Raw genomic sequence first — 20907 nt, 5'->3', positions numbered from 1 at the left:
CTCTATGCCATATCACTTTCGAAATTATCATGCGCAATTAAGGATTTTTGTCTTGCTTTTATAAGTATTTAAAAATAGTCAAATCTCCCTTTTTTAATGCATGGTTGATATCTAACCCACCATAATATGCACCAATTTGATGATTATAATTTAATTAATTGCAAGTAATTTTTCGGGAAATGTCGGCTTTTTAATATAATAGGTATACAATGATAGAAAATTAGGGATATATGAGCCAATTAAGAGGTTAGAGATTTGGCAAAAATAGTAAATTGGAGTGGGCACTTGCACTGTGTTTTATCATCGCTTGATGCCAGGCTTCGAAGATCAAGCTTCCACTGAAATACATTTTGGTATAAGTACGTTTGCAAAAACACCTATGGAATCTTCGTAAAGTGTTTACAGCTGTGTATTTCATTTGAAAATATACATTACTTCTCATGAAACTATCAAGTATATGCATAATTCTCTTTACTAGTACATGAATGAACACAATCAATGTGAATTTAATGACACATCGATGAAATTAACAAATATCATCCCCGGCTGTAAATATTTCAAGACAGAATCAAAAATAAACTTTCAGAAACTAATGCGATTTATTCTCACTTTACCGAGACATGGCTTTCGTGTGCAAGGTCTAAGAATAACATTTTTTAGTTTCTAGTCCTTATAACATTAAAAATACGAGGCTTAAAACCAATAAATATGGCAACGGTCTGATTGCGGTAATAAGACATAACTTTGAGGTGAATTAAATAGTACTCCTAGTTTAGACACATAAGCTTTATTACAATACATATTTAAAATTTTAAAAATTCCTCATCAGGTACTAACGCAAAAATTTCTTTTGCACTCGCGTTCCACATCGATTTCTTCCAAACATTCCCCTTGTATTCTCCTCCCAGTTTCCCATAAAAACGTACATTTGCCCAAGAAAAATTAGTACTAGTTTTTGAAAATTGCATGCCAAACCTGAAACGTGAGTTGTATTAATTTTTTAAATCCTTAAGCGGAAAGGCATGATTTAATTTACTTTACAGCTACGAGGGTAAATAAAAAATGTCATTTTGGTCACGATATTTTTTTTCCTTTAAGATGTGAATCCCTCGGGCACTCGGAAACGTATTTACCTTAAGAAGTAGCGATATTGTACCCTGCCACGTGAGGTCATCGCAATGAGACAAGACCCCTTACAATGGAATAAAATAGATTTTGGTACACGGTAAGAAATAAAAAAGTTAATAAGGGTGTGGCTCAAGGGAGCTTTTAATATCATCATGTAATATAAAATATGCACCCAGCATGACCTACATTACGTGAGTCAAATATTTCGAAGAGCAGCGCTCCTACTTCGGAAACCTTTTAGGTTTTATGCGAGTTAATAGCGAGTCTAGGGATAGCCTTGAGCCCCTTAAGGCCACCCTCAGGGCTACAAGTGTCGTACCTCACCCTCCCGAGGGCCGAGTGATGCACATGGTGTGTTCTTTTCACAACTGACGAGCGAAGGAAGGAGACTCTCCCCGGGATTATCTGACTTTCGAGAGATGTGAGCGGTAGGCCGCGGGGCGATGGGCGATTTATACATTCTGCTCCAGCTTTGGTTCCCAGAGGAGAACCGGCCCCGCGGGTGTGAGAATGATGGATCCCTTAGAACGGCGTTGCATTGCAGGATAGCGTTTTGGAGAAGAGGATGGGTGACCGAAGCACCTGGTAAATTAATGCCTCGCGGCAACTGCAGTCCTTTGGGAGGAAAATTTAAGCCTCCACTTCAGACGTCAGGTGAGGATAGATTCAAATATTCGCTTTGAGATTGGTGCAAAATGCTCTTTTCAATTATTTTATGCTCCAAGCTACCCCAAGAAAGCAAACGCAGTATTTCACAGTGCCTCCCTTTTTCATTCCTATGAGTAAGAAAGTGCAATCTCTATGCAGTGTTCACCTGCATATTCATCTCCGTAAAAATAAAATATTTAAAAGAAATTTATTCCAAATTTTTGTGGCGTGAGTTGAAAAAATAATGAAAATCATTTTTTTCAGCTGACGGCCCAAATTCAATTTGACTAGGGGACGATAAGTTTTCCACCGAATGTTCCGAATGTTTTCAATTCCATTATAATAATTGGAATAATCACCTAAATTAAATTTTTCTTAGTATGCTGCTCTGGATTTGCTCAAGCGGACACTAGTCTGATGATACTAACAGTTACTCAAATGATGTGACATGAGTCGAGGTTACTTGACTGGAATATTCATAATACAGGAGTCATTTAAACATTTAAGCAGGGATAGCATCATATAAACTTAACTGGAGAAAATCTCACATCAGTGTTTACTAATTAATTTAGATCCTCCATCCGAAGCTTATCAAAGTTTAACAGAAGACGAAGTCTAACAAGAAACTTTTCATTTGTAGCATGTGCTTGATTAAATTTCCAATTCGTAAATCTCCAGGCTTTGCATAATATATCGCTTCATGAAGTGAAATTAAGAAACCACTCCGCTCTCAAGTCATCAGTAAAACAAGTGTTTGATCATAAACAGAAAATATTGCCAAATATTTCAACGAAAACTTATCCAAATACGAGCATAAATTAAATGTTTCATATAATGGATAATTTTAATTGTAATTTACTAGCTACGATAATGTTTTTAGAGCTTCCTATTGCAGGCAATATCATTTTCCAATTAGTTCGGCGTAATATACAAGTGAAAGGGGGGTTGGATAAGTTTTCCAAACTTCTTGATTCGAAACTTGACAGTTCTAAAATATTGAATTACGTATAGCATTTCTGACATCTTAAATTTATCTCGTCCCAAGTGATAAAGAAGTTTTTTTGACTTACAGGTATCATACAAAACATTAAATTAATCCTTTAAATGACTGATGGCTTTTTTAATTAGATTTTATTAAAATACGCAAGATTACTATATAATCCGGGCTTGCTACTTTACCACCTTATCCACGAATATTTAATCTCTTGCTGAAACATAAATATAATTCTCTAATGGTATATTAACTTACACGTGGAGTTAATTTGTATAAATTTAAGGAGAGCACAAAATGGAATATTATTATTATTTCACCCATATATTACCACGCTCATGTCCCAAGTACCCAGGTCGCCAATGCCCAACAGTGTTCTTGTGACGGTCCAACGCCAGGGGTCTACGAAAGGCATCTCTGGGAAGGCAGAAGAGGAGATGGGAGGGCGTTGAAGGCGCACTCCTGCTAGACAAAGGAATTCTTGGCGAAGGAATAAGAGGGAACTCCGAAAGCTACACGGCCAAAGAGCAGGGAAATGAGAACGGGAGAACAGCGAAGGGGGTTGGCAAGGGGACCAGAGGGAGGGAGAGGAGGCAAAGGGAACGGTTGTCTGCATAAAGAGAGGAAAAAGCAAACGTAAACCTCGAGGCATGCCGGGAAACGAGGCGGGAAAAAAATAAAACGGATTGAGACCGAAAAAGAATTGAGGTACATGGCCCGCGCTTCCGGAGAGAGAGAGTGCGTATGAGAAAGCAAAAGAATGATGAGAGAGAGAGAGAGAAAATATACTGAAGGTCGCATCCTTACGAAATAGCGAACCCCCCAACTTCCCCCCAACCAAGCGAAACTTCCACGGATAGCCACCACCCTGGTTGGAAGAGGCATGCGTGGGAGACAGATATCAGGACAGAATAATAATAATTATGGCGCTGTCCCATCCGATGCTGTCGATGACGATACCGCACCCCAGCAACCGAGGGAAACCAATCTACCTCATCTCACGGGGGAAGTTGTCCCCCTCCCAACCCATCTCCAGGTTCGCGGGACGGGTGGGTTGGTTCGGAATGTTTTTAAGCCCTCGGGGATGGGGTTGAGAGGAGAACGGGGGCGAAAGAGAGAGAGAAAGTCAGAGAAAGGATGGGTGTTGGGACTATAATATTAAGGGGACGGGGCATCGGAGATACAAACACGGACGCCGAAAGGGGTCGGTGGCTCCCGTCATCCATCCAGCACACACACTACTTCCTAGCGCACAATGTACTGGATAGAATTTATTTTCGGAGGGGATAGAGGGGTGAGGTATGATGCCTCGGGTCAGAAGAACATAAAAGACGGGGCGGGAACCCACGGGAACGAATGGATCTCTCCCCCCCCCCCATCACCCTCCCCCCACCTCACGTCCGGTGTCGGGAGTCTGAATAATGATCACGAAAACATCCCGCTGAACGCTCACTATTTATCACAACCATTAAGGCGCACGGATGGATAAGAATTATATTCAAAATATAGGATTGAAATTTTAGGAAACGGGAGCTCAATTAGCGAGGGTGGAGCTTACGGTGTTTATAGAGATTCGTAAATCAATGGGGAACTTCGAATAGTTTTAAATCTCCATTCTGGGAAGAGGCAGGGCATTAATCAGGATTAAACCGCGACATAGCGCAAAGTTTTCCCAAAGAACTAAAATTGAATTCCATCCATTAACTCTAACAACCTATGATTAAAGGTATGTGAGATGTGAATATCGTACATTAAAAAATACCTCAAGTGATGCAGTACTTAAATGCAATTTATATTACTAAAATATCTGGTTTAAATAGGGCAATACCTTGAAGGTAGAGCCAAAGGGCACGCGGCAAGTGGGTGTGGATATGAGTATTCATAGCAAGAACTGCTTTATAGGGACTTACTATCTTTTCAACTCTTCATTCTAGCATAGGAAATTGGCTGAAAGATTTAAAAATCTTTGAATGTAACCATTTAGAATTCTATATAATTTTACCAATTCTGGACTATCAATGCATAGAATTAGGAGTTAATGTCGTTTCTTCGATTTTTCAAGTAATAGCGCAAGATGTACCCTTTACCTTTTACTGAAATGTTGAATATTTTGAGTACCTTTTTCTCTGTTATTGTACAAAGACCTAAGTAAGTTTGTGTTTTTCGGAATTTACTATATATTGCTAACTTCTCGAATATATAATACCAATGCTTCCAATTTTAAAATGCAATTGGCCCATTGCAAATTCAATAGGGTTTAAAGTAAAAAGAAATTCCCGCCTCAACTTATTGGTCATTTTGAAGAATACTAGATGTGGGCAAAATACTTTTCAAAAGTATTTTAGACGAAGATCTATGTGACCAATGGAAAAGAAAGAAGAAAAATTTACTGATAAACACACCGGTAAATGTTTAGAGTAGCTGGGGTTAAATTTGATTATAACTGTTTACACTACAATAGGTGATGGAGTCCCTTCGACGATCACTCCCACATATTAAAATTCCACTTATAACTGTTAATAAGGTTGACCAAAAGTCGCACTTTTAGCTACTATACAGACGAAAATAAATTTAATCGCGAATTATCAACATACAGCCCTGTAAGCCTGATGTGATGCAAGAACCAATGAAAAGACTAAAAAATGAATTTTAAGGGTAGTAGAAATTTAAAGAGGATCAATCGATGCGGATTTTATTCTGCAGATTCACATGGATATAAAACGTAATAAATTAGCTTGAAAGAAGTGGTCTCACTCTTTTCATCATCATTGGTCGTTGAATCCTATTATTTGGTTGATTGCAGCCCTCCATCCTACCTCATCTAATGCTAATGGGCTTGCTTCCTGGTATTTTTGCAATGTAATTTCTTCTTTATTTGTCCCATGTATTTATCCCTTCGCCTTCCTCTTGGGAATTTTCCTTTTTAATTTTTAATTTCTTATTTTATCCGTCCATTTGATCTCAAGTATCCTGCTCCAGCACTAGATTTCGAAGGCCTCTAGTTTTTTTCTGGTCTACTTTTCCAATGGTCAAAGCTTCTGATCTATAGGGTACCACGCTCATTACGAATGTTTCCTTGCATTGTTCCTCGTCTGTAGTGCTATCTTCTTTAAACATGGCAGTTACCTTTTATTGTGAATGCTTTCTTCGCTTGATGTATGTAACAATTCTTCCGTCGCATGTGATGGTACTTCCGAAATAGGTGAAGGAATCCACTTGCTCGAATTTTCGTTCTTTCAGTATGAATACTGTGATCCGCTTTTCTCTTCCACATACTAGTATTTTAGTCATCGTCTTGTTTATGTTCATGTTGCATCTTTGCAGAGCTAAATCCAATGCGTTTAGTAACCTTTGAAGATCCTGGTTTTCTGTTATCTTTGCAATATCGTCGGCGGAGCGTAGCATGTTTATCTCTTCTCCATTGATCATAATTCCGTTTTATCCGATGTCTTGTGCTACTCCTATTGCCTACTCCAGGTACAAATTGAACAATGTAGGTGAGAGGTTACATCCTTGTCTAACTCCTTTGTTGAATTTAGCCTCTATATGATTTCCATATCTTATTCACATTGTGGCTACTTGCTTCTTGTATAGCTGATAGATTATTCTTATGCCGTTGTTAGCTATTCCGAGTTTTTCCAGCAGTGCAAGCATCTTGTTCCATTCCACTTTGTTGAAGGCTTTCTCCTAGACAACGAATGCCATATACAGTTGCTTGTTCACATGCAATTCTTTCTCTATCATGATCCTCAGACAGAGTATGGCTACCCTGGTTCCTCTGTTCTGCCTAAAGCCCAATTGATTTTCCGATAGGTTATCTTCAATTTTCCTTTCCATCCTTCGACTAATTATTCGCGTAAGTATTTTTTATGCATGCGACACAAGACTCAAGCATCTGTACTCGCATTTTCCTGTTCTTGTCTTTTTTGGCGTCGCGATCATCACGCTCCTTTCAAAGTCTTCAGGAAGTTTCCGAATTTGTAGCTATCTTTGATTTTTCAATACAGATTGTCCTTGGCTTTGCTTCCGAGTGCCTTAATGATGTATCCGTCAATTTTGTCTTTTCCAGCAGCTCTGTTTTTCTTAAGGTCTTTATTGCTATATTGAGTGTCCTCCTCAGTATGTATGTTCCCTGGTTTTCGTCATCCATTTTACTCTCATTCTTCATCAGGTTTTCTTCCAGTGGCCTCAGATCTTGGTACAATTCTACGATCTTCAATCTATTGTCAATATTTTCACCTTCTATCAGTGTATTCCCGTTTACATACTTGATGACGTTGCTTTTCATTTTCATTTACGTAATGTTTCTTCGACAGCTTCTATGTGTCGGTATTCCCCTGCTTCATATTTTCATTGATATTTTTATAGCAGCCTTCTATCCAATTCTCCCTAGCTTTTTTGCATTCTCGGTTGACTTGGTTTTAAAGCTTCTTGTGGAGACTTTTTTCATCATCATCCGTGACGTTCTTGCATTTCCTTCTAGCTTCTATTAGTTCCCTTATCTCCGTCGTGATCAATGGTTTCTTCGTGCCAGCTGACTTTCTCACCCGTTCCTCTCCTGCAATTTCTGCAATAGCCCTCTTCTGTTAATCTTATCTCTCTTCGGTACTCTTATCTCCTTCATCACCTGGGTTTACGTGCTGCCAATGGCCGTGGCGAATCTTTCTCTGTTGCCTTTTTCCACCAGCAATTTTGAGTTCCACCTAGGCTCTTGTTTGATCTTCTTAATTTGCTTATAGGAAAGTTGGCTCTCCATGATTGCTAGGTTGTGATCGCTAGTTATGTCTGCACCGGGGTAGCTTTTGCACTGCTTCACCTGATTCTTGCATCTCCTTCCAACTAGTTTGCGGTCTATTTGGTATCTTGTGATATCCCCTGGCATCTTCCATGTGTAACTCCTTCGTCGATGATGTTCGAAGAGTGTGTTAGCTAATACCATATTCTTCTCGTTGCAGAACTCAACTAGTCTTTTTCCTTTCGGGCTTTCCGTTTTCCCAGCCCAGAATTTCCGACGCTTCATCCTTCTTAGCCTTCTAACAAGACTGCGTTCTAGTCTCCCATTATGATGAGATATTCTTTCCCCTTCACTTGCCCGAGGAATTCTTCCATCTGCTCGTACACTTCTTCTATATCTTCTTCTGTATGGCTAGAATTCGGCATGTATACTTGCACGATCGCGGTCTCCGTGGGCTCTCCTTCCCGTTTCACCATCAGAATTCTCTCGTGGGACTCTTTTTCTCCTAAATTATACACTTTAATTGCCAACTCTCTTATCCCTATTCTTTTATTTCCTATAAATTTAAAAGCTATCGGACTATTGATTATACTGAGGGCAACGTAGATATTTAGGTAGCGTAGAGTTTAGTGATAAAAATTAAGAGCTAATTGATGGTTAAAAGGTGAACTTATATCATGTATATATATTTGCAACTCACGGAAATGAGTCGTAAAATATGCATAATATTACGGTAACTCATTTAGTAGCCATTTTAAATGGCATAAATAATTAAATTATATTTCATTTGAACAGGTATTGGATAAAGCATGGTGTTTAATTGACAAAAATCTTTATGTCGCAACAATAAAATGTTTTGTGAGTCAATTTTATCAATCTTCCTAAAACTACGCCAAATCTAAGTACAACCACGCATTGTGAGGTAAAATGATAGTTGAAAATTAAGTAAATAACTTTAATAAACATGAACTTCCTATAGGGTATTGTCTATAAAAAATTCCATAATTTAAATTAGCTGCTTGATTGTTTCAAAGTAATCCGTTTGGATCACATTTTAACATTTAAACAATTTCTTTCGATTTCCATTTTTTCGTGGAACGAAACCTCTGATTCATCGAAAGAACAACTGCTATTTCAGCAGTTGTCTTGTATATCTAATGATAACGTGGATGAGTACTACCTAACAGATGTTACCTAGAGAGCAGTCAAAGGGCGAGAGATATTTGCAAAAAAGTAAGAGTAAAACCAAAGAATAAAAGCACCTCAGAGGAGATCTTTTGTTCGCATAAAAGGATACTGATTTAGGCATCATCTATTAGTCTCAGCAAAAAAATGAATGGGAGGAAAAACTGGTGGTTTCCGAGGTGGTTTTTTTGTATATGAGAGATTTTGTGCAGAAAGTGGTGCGTAAAGACGAGTTGAGAGGTAGAGGGAGTCACCGGGAGAGATAGTTGCGTGCGGAGTGAAATGAGTAAAAGATGGATGGAATGAAAAATGATAGTGGCATAGGGAATGAAGCCCGGGCGACGAAGGGGTCTTGAATATTTGGCGAGGGATATAAAAATGGAGAAAGGGCGCTGAAAAATGAACGGGGAGGGAGATGACGGATGACGAAAATAAAGCAGGCGTAACGGAAGGTGTGGGGGTTGAATTCCAGGGCTACTCTTCCAGCAATATTTCCATGAAATGTCTGGTGTGTGTTTGCGTGTGTGTAGTTACGTGCCACACTCAAAAGGATTGTATTTTACTTTTTCCATACAGCATTGCAATGAAAGCCTGGAGATTCCTCACATGGTTGCGAAAACTTGCTCTGATTTGCACGTACACCAACGACCAAATCGTGCTTTGTGCTTGAAACAGGAATCCTATTTAAATTGATAATTATATATATATATATATATATATATATATATATATTCAACCATTAGTGGTCTTGATTACTTTAAAACGCGATACAAATTATTATCCACCTGGGTACCATCTTGTTGCTTTATTAATAAGACATTGGAACATGATTGCTACTCTGGAAATCTAACAACGATATGCGAGAATACGGTACTACAGTACGGTACGGAATGAAATTGTTCGGGTCAAAAGTATGGTACGAAATATTTTCTAAGATAGTACGATTTGCTACCAATGTACCACATTTTGTCTTATATTTCCATATATGTTTTATACTACTTCTGACTCCAACCCCTGAGTAAATCAGAATTGTGGATATGCATATATTTTCCATTTTGCTTTGTATATCCGCATGTGCAAAATTTATCTTTTACGTCCATCTTAAATACTCGCCAAACTGGTCTGGAGGGAAACTAAATATGTAGAATTCTGGAGATGTACTTGCCTTTCCTCAGCCATCTATTTCAGTTTTCAGGAATATATGATGCATGATATTTTACCGCATCGTGGATTATATTAGGAAATGGTGGAGGGGTCGAGAATAACATATCTTAGTATTTGGCACGCTCATATTTGCCAGTGAAGGCGCCAAGGGGTGAAATATTAAACGTTTTAATCGACGGAATTGTTTTACACGGACGTGTTTTACTTGAAGTTATCTTGAGCTATCCACATTGTAAACAAACATGGACCAAAATGCGCAGAAAAATAGCCTAATCGATACACAAAACACGAAAAAATAAGTGCAAGCTTAAATTCAGTTCATAGTATTACTTGTACAGTATTTTGGTTAGATAAACCAAGTTTTAATATTGTTTCCATTCATATCTTAAGAATTTTGTAAATTATACTTTTCGCGATCATTCAGTTGACTCTTGATCGCGACTGTGGTGTTAAATCACTTTTGTTCGTAGGTAGTTTTGAACTGACGACCAAAAACATGCCAACATCACATGACGGTCTCCGTGTGGCTTTCTATCTCTCTCACTGAGCGCACTCTACCCTCTCTAACTTTATGGTGCATCCAGTAACGACAATGCCGCGTGCAATACAACTGCTACCCGATTCTCTACCGCGCCCACTTCCTCCACACGTCCTTCTACGTGCGGCAGAGCGAAAGCCGTCCCCCACACTCCCCCACCTTCCCGCTTACCTCTGCCTCGGAGCACCAGAACTCCCACAGCCACCCCCTAGCCCTCAATCCCCAAGCTCCCCGGAACCATCCCCATCCCCCGAGCCCACGCTGTGTCCCTCGTAGGAATTAGGGAACGGACGTGTGGGAATGAAACGATACCTACGAACCACAAAACCTTTTCCATGCCAACGGTGCGGCGTGCTCCGTGGGGAACACTGAGAAATTGAGATGACTGGATCGATTGTTGGATGTAATTGGATTTCGATGAATTTTGGAAAACATTTTCCTAAATTAGATTGACGTCTACACATGAAAAAACAGCGGCATATTTTAGGTGAAATTCTCTAGTTATTCCCTGGTTTTAGGACACGTAGCAAACTTAATCTTAAGTCAGAAGTGATATTTCTACATAAATTTCACTCTTCCAACGTTCAGCGTTCCACCTTCTCAAAAAACTCATAACTACTGTATCGCTTACACTTGTTCTCATTCCATTTCTAATGAACTGATTTTATGAATTCTTCAAGACTTTTTTAAACCATTTAGACCATAAACCATGGGGGAGGGGAGGGAGGAAAGAGGTGGGGTTTGTTATCTGCGTTGATGGGAATGAGGAGATGGGTGCTAAGCGTCAGGAAAGGCGATTAGTGGGGTTCAAAGGGGGGGAGGGGGGAAGGGTAGTTAGGTCTTTCCGTGAAAGAATGGGATGCTTCCAGGATTGGGGAGAGGTATTCAAATAATAAATCGTTGACCAAATGACCCTCTTTCAAATTCCTTCGGATTTCGAGCTCTTCCCATCTGTCCACCCTCCTTCCTTCGTCCATTTGGTGTATGAGTTCCGGGTTGAAATCGTTTTCTTCATTGTTTCCTTATTACTCTCCTACTAAATAATACTATAGCTCCATTTGCGGCTCTCGAACAACATTTTTCGATATCTTCTACTGTACCGTCTCTCTGTCTCACATATTCTTTTCCACCGGCGCCTGGTACTCCTTCCTTAAAAAACATTTATATATTCATTTTCTTCATTAGTTGTGTCTGTTTTACTCTTTTGAGTCTATATTGCCATCCGAATCCGCATTCTCTCCCTGTAAACGGTGCGAATTATTCTCGTCGATCCTAAATCTGTGCCTAACCGTTTTTTATTATGAATGATATTTCTCTGGATGGAGATGCATTTTCCTCCTTCATTTATGTATACATGGCATTTAAATCGAGAGCTTGTTATTATTTAAGCATATATTCAGCAGAACTCCATTGCTTTCTCTCCGCAGACATTTCTAGTTCTTAAATCGCAGTCCTCTTATTCCACTATATCTTTCCCTTTGCTCACGTTCGTGTTCTAATTCCCAATCATTATCAAATACTTCCTTTCAGGATCTTTCATAATTATTTCCTCAAATTGATAGTATTCTTCGTCTATTTCTTTCTACCTATGGCAACAGCTTTCAATTCTCTCAATGCAATGATGTTCTATCACCGAGAATCCCTATACTTACTACGCTTCTTTCTGTGTGTTCGTTCAATATTACTGCCAGCCCTAACTGTCTTTCTTCTCCTCGGCAGTATTTAATTTTTATTTACATAAACCCTTCAAGCCACCGCGAGGGTGCGTGACAGGGGGTGACAACACAGTATACTAATTTTACCCGAACATCTACATCTACTTCATTTACCTAATACCCCGAGAGTCACCGCAAGGGCGTGTGACATGATATATATATATATATATATATATATATATATATATATATATATATATATATATATATATATATTAATATATGTGTATATATATATTTGAATATTTATCACTGCAAGGGAAATTCCGGAAAATAGTTAAAAATCCCGTCCGGGCGCTTTTAGAAGGGATTTCATTCTTTTCTGCTTAGATTGGTTCACACGTAGACATCTACTATTTACTGAGCCTTCCTCTTCATGTCTTCATCAAATGTATTTCCAGCGTTCTTTCTCACTTGTGGGTGCTGGTGCTTTTGGCTCCATCTAGACCGTACCCCCTTAAAACATTCCCTCTGACCCAATTTTTTCATGGTTCATACTATATTTCAATGTTTGCCCTATCCGGCTCTACTCTTCCATTTATAGTGTTATTTTAACTAGTTCCTACCCTACTTTATGAAGGAAGTTTTGGTCTGTAGCCCTGTCTACCTGAATAATTCCTCATTTCCATATTAGGGCACCACCCGTAATTAAGAAAATAAAAAAAACCGCACGTAAAAGCCACAAATAAAACAGCCCACAAACAAAACATGGTATACATTCATGCAAGAACACTTATACTCTACACACATGCAAACACACAAACTACCAACTAAGATACACGTGCACCTACAAATGTACCTGATATATTTGAAATGTTTAATTTTGTTCCGACTTGTAAATTAAATGTTTTTAATATTTCTAAAGTGACTTCGGTTTCTTACTATTATGATTTCTGATTGTTTGGGGAAATAATAAGTATTTGAATCTATCTCAACTGGAATCTATCTCTCTTATTTTATCTTTGTGGCCTGATCTACCTAAGTAGTGTGGGGCCATTTTAATTCCTTTTGTATTAACGTTAAACTCGTTTATTCTCAATCTCTCAAAAAGTCTACGTCTCACTTGCTGTCTTCGTATTTCAAGGGGCTCCCAGCCTAAATCCCCTAACAGACCTGTTACACTTGTGTTCTCATTAAAATAATTTTTAACGAATCTGGTGGATTTTCTCTGAACTTGACCCTACCGCGGGTGGACAATATTATTATGATACCCTTTCGTTCGTGGAAAAAATGACAGCTTAAATCTGTTCCACACTTAATCTCTCTAATTTTATAAGCATGATCTCTCCTACTGTAGGACAATGGGGGTAATAATACATTTTCAATGCCACTGCTACAGTGACCTCCTTCCAATTTATGCACGAGGTTTAACCTATAATTTAGTCTTCGCTCCGCGAATGATTCTAAGCCTAGCTCCTCTAATATTTTGGATGCAATACTAAGTTTATCATATCAACATTCTACAAATCTAGCTCCTCTACGCTGCACGCGATCCAATTTGGCTATTAATCCAATTTCGAGAGTATCCCATATACTTGCAGAATATTCTAAATGAGGTCTAACCAACGGCAGATAATATTTCTCCTTGAACTTGCCATCGCATTTATCTAGTACTCTTCTAATAAACCCTAATTTTTTTGTGAGTTTGTTCACATATTCCTGGTATGTGTTTCACCCAGGAGAGGTCGTGCGTGAGGGTAACACCTAAGTATTTAATTGAGTCTAACCATACCACTTCAGTGTTTTCAATGTAGTAGGGGTTCGGGTGAGAACTGCTATTTTAACAAAACATTATTATTACTGATAATTGATAAGTGTCGCACCAATGTTGTGTAGCATTAAGGTCATCTAATAAAGCTGCTATGCCCTCAGGATCACGGATATCACGGTAAACATCATCTACTTATCTTACTGGTGACTACGGAGTCAATGTCGTTTATGTAAAGTAGGAATAAAAGAGGTCCGATGACACTTCCCTGGGGAACAAATGAAGTGGATTCTACTACATTTGAGCTAACTCCATCTATCATCAACTAGGTTATATGGAAGAAGGAACCATTTGGTCTCAATTTCGCCCAAATAAAGACCTCCATCTATCTATCTATCACTTCTCTTTGAATCTGACCATTACAAAACTCTTTAATCCAACCTTGGATATTTCCATCTATGCCATTTGCTTCTAGGTTTGCGAGTACTATCTAAAGAGTTTACTATGAGGTACTTTGCCGAAGGCTTTCTTAAAATCTAGAAAAATCGCGTCTACTGGAACATTGCACTGTCCCGAAATAAGAATATCATGAACAATTAGCGCAAGTTGCGTCACGAAGGATTCACCTTTTCGGAAACCGTGCAGGTTTTTTATTATTAACTCCTGATTATCATGGTATCTCACGATCAAGCTGGAAACTATATGTTCCATAACCTTTCAAAAAATCAATGTGAGGGATATAGGTCTGTAATTGCTTATTTTCTCTCTGTCTACATTTTTAAATATTGGTGTATCATTAGCCTTTGTTCAATCTCTGGGAACCTGGTGATCAACCAGCGACTTTTTAAATATTATTTCTAGATACAGCGCAATATCTGAAGCTAGAGCTAGAAACATACGAGGAGGTATTTCATCGGACCCAGAGGACATATTAGGCGCAATTTTTTCAGCCAACGTTCTATTCCATTTTATTAGATTTCAGTTTTGGGCGTCGGTTGACCGGCGCTATTTGGTAAGCTATCGGAGATATTCTGGGAGATATTGGTGAAGACGCTTTGAAAGAAGGAATATAATACGTTAGCTCTTTCCAAACTGCTGATTACGCTTTCGCCTTCATCATTTTTGAGTTAGTTAACAGTTGACTTATTTCCCTGAACGTCTCTAACGTGTGACCAAAATGCTTTTGGATTCTCTTTTAAATTGTCCATTTCTCCATAATTAATGCTCCAACATTCTCCACTAACCTTCCAGCCCTCTTTGCACAGTCCTTAAACTCCTTGACTTCTCTCCATCTCCCGTTTTACATGTTAATTTTGCTCCATCCTTAAATTCTTTCTAACATCCCAAACCTATTTTAAATCGTACCGGTTTCTTATTTTTTTGCTTTGGAATTCGCTTTACAATGATTTAATGTTGTGAGGAACAAGGAAACCTCGCCTCTCTCGATGACACACACGTAACGGGGCCCAGTAAGTCGCGTCCTGTGATTTCCTGGTCTCGTTTTTATACTTTTGTCCATTATAATTCATGAAATAAATAACAGAGGTGGCTTCCTATAGTCTTACTTAATGGTGTTTTTAACATGACATTACCACTCTCTAGGGGACAGATGCCTTTGGATCCGTTTTACTGAGTAATAGACACTGTGCGGACTACGTTTTGTTTGGCTTATATATTTTGAGCTGTCTAGTATAGCTGACCTTACCAGGAAAAGTTATAATTGATCCCATCGACACAGCCATAGGAATCACCAAAATGCAAGATATCTCCCTTCAGTTGGAGAGTTTAGGCCATGGGAGGGAAACAAATTAAGTACTCTCAATACCATGTTCATCCAGTTTACGTGCCCCGACCTGCGAGGAAAATTAACGAGAAGAGGAGAGTGTGGGAAAATGGTGTGCAAGAAGTAAGTTATATGCCCACGAATACCCGGAGTTCTGTAGAAGAGGCCTTTGCGAGTGACACACACCGCGGCCAGTTTCACCCTTCAACGGGTTGCCACCGCATTTAACCTCGGGTGTGGTCTCCCACGTATTCACACGGTGCTGTCTACTTCACATTTGAACACGTGTGTCGGGCGGGGGCGGAAGGCCTACTTCCGTCCCTAGCAACACGGTACACATGGTGGCAGTCCCCTGCCGGAGAAAAGCGTGAACGAAGGGAAGGGGGTTACGTGGTTTAGCAGATATATACAAGTACTACCAAGCTTTGTGAAACGATCGCGTAGTTCCTGAAAGATAGAGTAAGCTGTTTGGGCTATTCATGTTTACTTCCTGGAGCGCTTAAGAATCAATCGAAGGGAGTTCGATTTGCCGACTCGGAGAAGAAAGTTGCGCTGTGGGTAGTTACTGGCTCTTACTATTTTTCTCCGTATCCGTAATTCAACTCGACCTCCCCATTGTCCGCGCTTACTAATTCTAAACCCACGGATTCTAGAATTTTCAAACTACATTTTCAAATGGATAAAATATAGTAGTTCAAATTAAATTTGTAGACCGATGGAAAAAATTCTTGGTTCTATTCTGAGTAATTAATGGACCTGTGAAAACTTAACTATAGCAATTCTGACGAAAAATTCTAAACAGACGAACGATTTACAATCACGCTCCACATGACGTTTAACCACACGTCACATTACTGAGCTAATGAGCCAATACAATTTTGTCGTAATTTTCACCCGTAGAGATTGAAACTCCGGTAAATGAAATTTAAACAGTACTGACTTATACAGCGCTAAATTTTCAATTGTTTAGTTTTATTAAACTTTCTACATTCTTGACTTTATTCCATCAAAATTTAACAAAATCAGATACTAAAATATTATTTATTTTTTATTAGTCTATACTTGCAGCTTGTATACAATAAGGATTCTATCACCACACCTTTTAGTTATATTTAGACTCATTATGAATGTTTATAAATGTAAAAATTTTAATACATAATATAACACATATGCAATTTTAAATTTAGCGTTAGCGTAATTGTATTGGTGTCAAAATTTAAATTTCAAGTAAATGGCAATTTACTTTCACAAAGTAAATCGAAATATTACGAATAATATGTGATAATATCGTATCTGAGAGAAAAAAGAATATTTTGCCCTTCCTTAGTATTTATTAGTGGATCAATTCAAATTAAATCGTATTATACAAGCAATATATAAATGAAACGAATGATTACGGGTGACTGCATACATGATGCGGAAACAGAAATACCCAATTCCCTTGATTTGTACCAATCCATGGGCTGTGAATCGCAGTCAAACCGGATTTGGACGTCGAGAATCAGATGATTTACTCCCTGAAAAAAAAATATATTCGGTGTCGATCGCATCGAACATTTCCTGAATATAGATTCGGGCTATTGGTAACTGAAGAAATGAAGATTTATTCAAATTCCTTTCCTTTAGTCAAAATATCAGGAATCAAATGATACAGGCATTTTTTACACGCTGTACGTCCGTCCGTCCGTTACGAAATCACAAAATAAATTTATGACCACCAAACAACGGATTCGTTTTCGGTAATTGAGTTTCACACCGAAAAAAAATTCAGTCCGCGCGAATGACTTATCAAAGAAGTGGAAAACAGTGGGGAAAAAGCTCAACGGAGTAGGATATATTTAACGACCGTGTAAAAAAATGAAAAGCTTTTGCTGAAAAATTTAAATGCGAGTTGGAGCGTGTGATGATGACATCAAATACGTCCCGTTTTATACGACCATGCGAGAAAATTTATTGGGCAGTGCGAGCATTTAATCCGTGTTCACGGGCGGAGACGTATCACAAAAATTTTGGGTGACGGTCAAACGAACCAAAGAGGGATGAAGGAAAAATTGACCCAGTAGTGACAGATACGGATAGAATTTGAGGAAAAAAATGAAGCAGAAAAGTAAAGAAAATTATGCAATATCGACTAGCACAAGGTAAATTAAAATATTTCTATATTACGCGTCACTGAACTGTGTTTTATTAATTATATGTATCATTACTACAGTGGCATATCTGTCACTATGATGTGGTAAGGATTGATAATTATTTTATCATTACTTTTATTGAGAGAAGTATACTGATTAAAGTAGTTTTCTGACGGATTCACTAACGCCCTACTAAGCAATGCTATATTTCTAAACCCCTTCTAACACGACACTTAATTAATACTCTAAAACCAATATCAGAGCATACACGTACCTCTCTTCAACCTCTCAGAGTGTATACCCTGCCTTTGTTTATTCCGCTCAACCTGCCTAGTCTTTACCAGCCTAGTCTCTACCTGTGACTAGTTTTTACTTTATATTCTCCTCTTCTTCTCTGCCTTAAATGTTTTATTGGCTACTAATATGCCCAGCGTCAAATTTTCTCGCCTTTTTTAAATTAACACTCAACAAGATGTATCTCCTATTACATCATGCCACGAGCACGGTTTTTCTTCATTTCCATCCATTTCACTGATTTCATCCCTCTCCATATCCACATTTCAAAGCCTCAAAGTCATCATCTCAAAGGCCAAGTTTCCGCGCCATAAGAGATAACATTCTTTGTATTAAATGTATTTATGATGCATTCAGAAAAATCACCAATAAAACAATGGTTCCCTTGTTTTAACAAAGAGTTTCTTCCATGTCTTGTTTTGATTAGCAAAATATCAAATTTTTCGGATTTCAGGAAATTATTTTTGGATATAGATTCATCCATACTCCTTTTTTACCGTTCATAAAACATATAACCTCCCACCCTTTGACTTGCTGATCCAATATTCTCCCTTTAAAAGACTATTAATTCTCAATGCTCTCTCTATCAACTTTTGCTGCCTTCCTTGAATTATTTCTAGAAACTGCTGCTTACTCCTTTTTCTCTACCCCTGAAATACCTCTTGCTTTCAATTTCTTGCTTCAAACATTCATCGCTTTCTTCTCCGTTCTTTATGTTTTCTCAATTATTTCTAGGGTCATACTTTTAAAACTTATAATTTAACTCATTTCTAGTGACCTCAAGGTTTTAGAAACATGAAGCGCCTAGCTTTATATTTATGATATCACTAAAGTTTTCTTTTGTATCTACTTAATTACTTTGTTAATAGCTCCATCTTATCTGCAAACGCTTTCTTAGGCCGCAATTTTTCTTCTAAATTCCCTTTCAATACTGTACATTTTCTTCTCAAGTCAGTTAATTTTTCTAACTTACATTTCTGAAGACTTACTAATTTGATTTTCAACTGAATATTTGAATTCATTAGAATCTCACAATGTTATTTTATAAAGTTTAATTTTCATTATATAGCTCTTGTAATGATTTTAAATATCACTTAGCAATAATTAAAATTACTTTGCTGACTGCACAATTTATGATTGATCAAATATAAAGCTAATTTTATCAAATTAATTTTCCCCCTATTTCCATGCCTACATTTGACTCTTAATATACCTCTGCCATCATATCCTTCACTCGAACGCTGTAGCTATAAGTTACTTAATATGAAGTTAACAATTCCCCATTGTACGAAAACAATAGCACACGAAAAATTATTTTAAAAAATTTTCCTAGGATGTTTCCTTTAAAATAGTTTTGTTAACAACAATTCAAGAGCTCAATATTTATAAAAAACACCTTCAAAATCAAAATGTGTATTCAAAAACAACTTTAAAGCACAAAGAAGGAGTGACAAATCATTTTATTAAAATATAAAACCTAAGTTTTGCTGTTTAAAGTAAGGATATAACTTCATAATAACCACAGTGTGGTAAGACCTACACATAATGGCTTATTATCTCTTTGGTGCTCACCTTACACATTTACAACACTTTGTTGATGCCCTATTCAGGGTAAAATATTAATAAAGCCATAGATAATTCTCTAAACGGTAAATTGCGGAAATGATTTGACACCCAAATTTAAAATAAAGCACAAGAAATACACTACACAATAAGGCTAGAAGAAAAGAAGAGGATTATAAAAGGGAATGATATAACATAGTTTTGCCGCAAAAGCATAAATAGTTCACTTTTCCTTCCTAGATATCAGGACTAAGCGCAACAGTTAGTTGAAGAACGTTCAATGCACAATAATACAGGGAGATTTATTAAGTACTAATACTTGTACTGCAAATTTTGCGAAAAAAGTTCACATATGTTTGTAATTATTAAACTTTTGAGTTTTATGAAATAAGTTTTACACACAATTATCTACCTAGCTTAAATGATTGCACTTTCTCACTACGCACTTATAACTAACAATAGCTATTAGAACATTAAGTTAGGTTTATTTTTCTGAATAACTTTTAACTACGTAACATCACAATGCGTGTTAATTTCATGAACATGGCTTGTAACGTATTTTATTTGCCTGCGACGTTGAGAGAGAGAATGGGGAGCCATGTATATAAAATTAACAAACATCGCACTGTAACGCAATTAAAAGTTCTTTGAAAACTTTATTGGCATTCATAACGGCGGCGTTCGGGGAAAGTGTTCCCCATATCTGGGAGGAGTCCGCCGTCGGCGATGGCCCAGTACAAGTGCCCGTCTGCCCGTTCCAAGCCTTATCCAGGGAGTTAAAACGTTTTGGAATGCCTTGACTACCGAGAAAAAGCAAATTTAATATGCTCTTAACATAAAAAAAGAAGGAAAAGAAACGGCGGAGGAAACATGTGGCAGTCGTGAAACTTAAACGCGGCATTAACACGTTTCTTGCGAATAAAAACCTTCAGACCTTCAGCGTGGCTGTGGGAGAGGGGCAAAAGAGAGAGAGAGAAGGAAATTTGGGAGTGGGAGAAGAGTAAGAGGACGGAAGAAGAGTCGGGTAGGAGCTGTGAAGTTGTGACCACGATGATGTGAAAAGAAAACGAATTGGCCGCCGCTCTTTTAACTGCCCTCTCTTGACAGCCAAACCCCTCCGGTGAAAGATTTTAATGCACCGCGGGAGAGAAAAAGGGGCGCTGAAGTATTTGGCGCTCGACTGGCAGAGATGGAAGAGAGAATCCGCTTACGAGGCAGGGCAAGCACGTGGGTCCCTTTGAATACTTTGGAGGACCTTCGCGAACTCGGCCGAAGGTGCTATTCCCCACTGGGGGAACAGGATTCGGCAGCAGTACATACATA

At 38.1% G+C, this 20907-nt stretch overlaps 1 long non-coding RNA gene across 1 annotated transcript in view; it reads right to left on the bottom strand.

Annotated features, from left to right (window-relative positions):
* LOC139701026 (uncharacterized) overlaps nt 1-20907 on the bottom strand; it is a 356189-nt gene that overhangs the window by 94547 nt on the left and 240735 nt on the right. The window lies entirely within an intron of this gene.

The sequence above is a fragment of the Hetaerina americana genome, unplaced genomic scaffold, assembly GCF_022747635.1.
Source record: "Hetaerina americana unplaced genomic scaffold, ioHetAmer1.1.p SCAF_11, whole genome shotgun sequence".
Classification (NCBI taxonomy): domain Eukaryota; kingdom Metazoa; phylum Arthropoda; class Insecta; order Odonata; family Calopterygidae; genus Hetaerina; species Hetaerina americana.
This window is presented reverse-complemented; position numbering and strand designations above follow the sequence as displayed.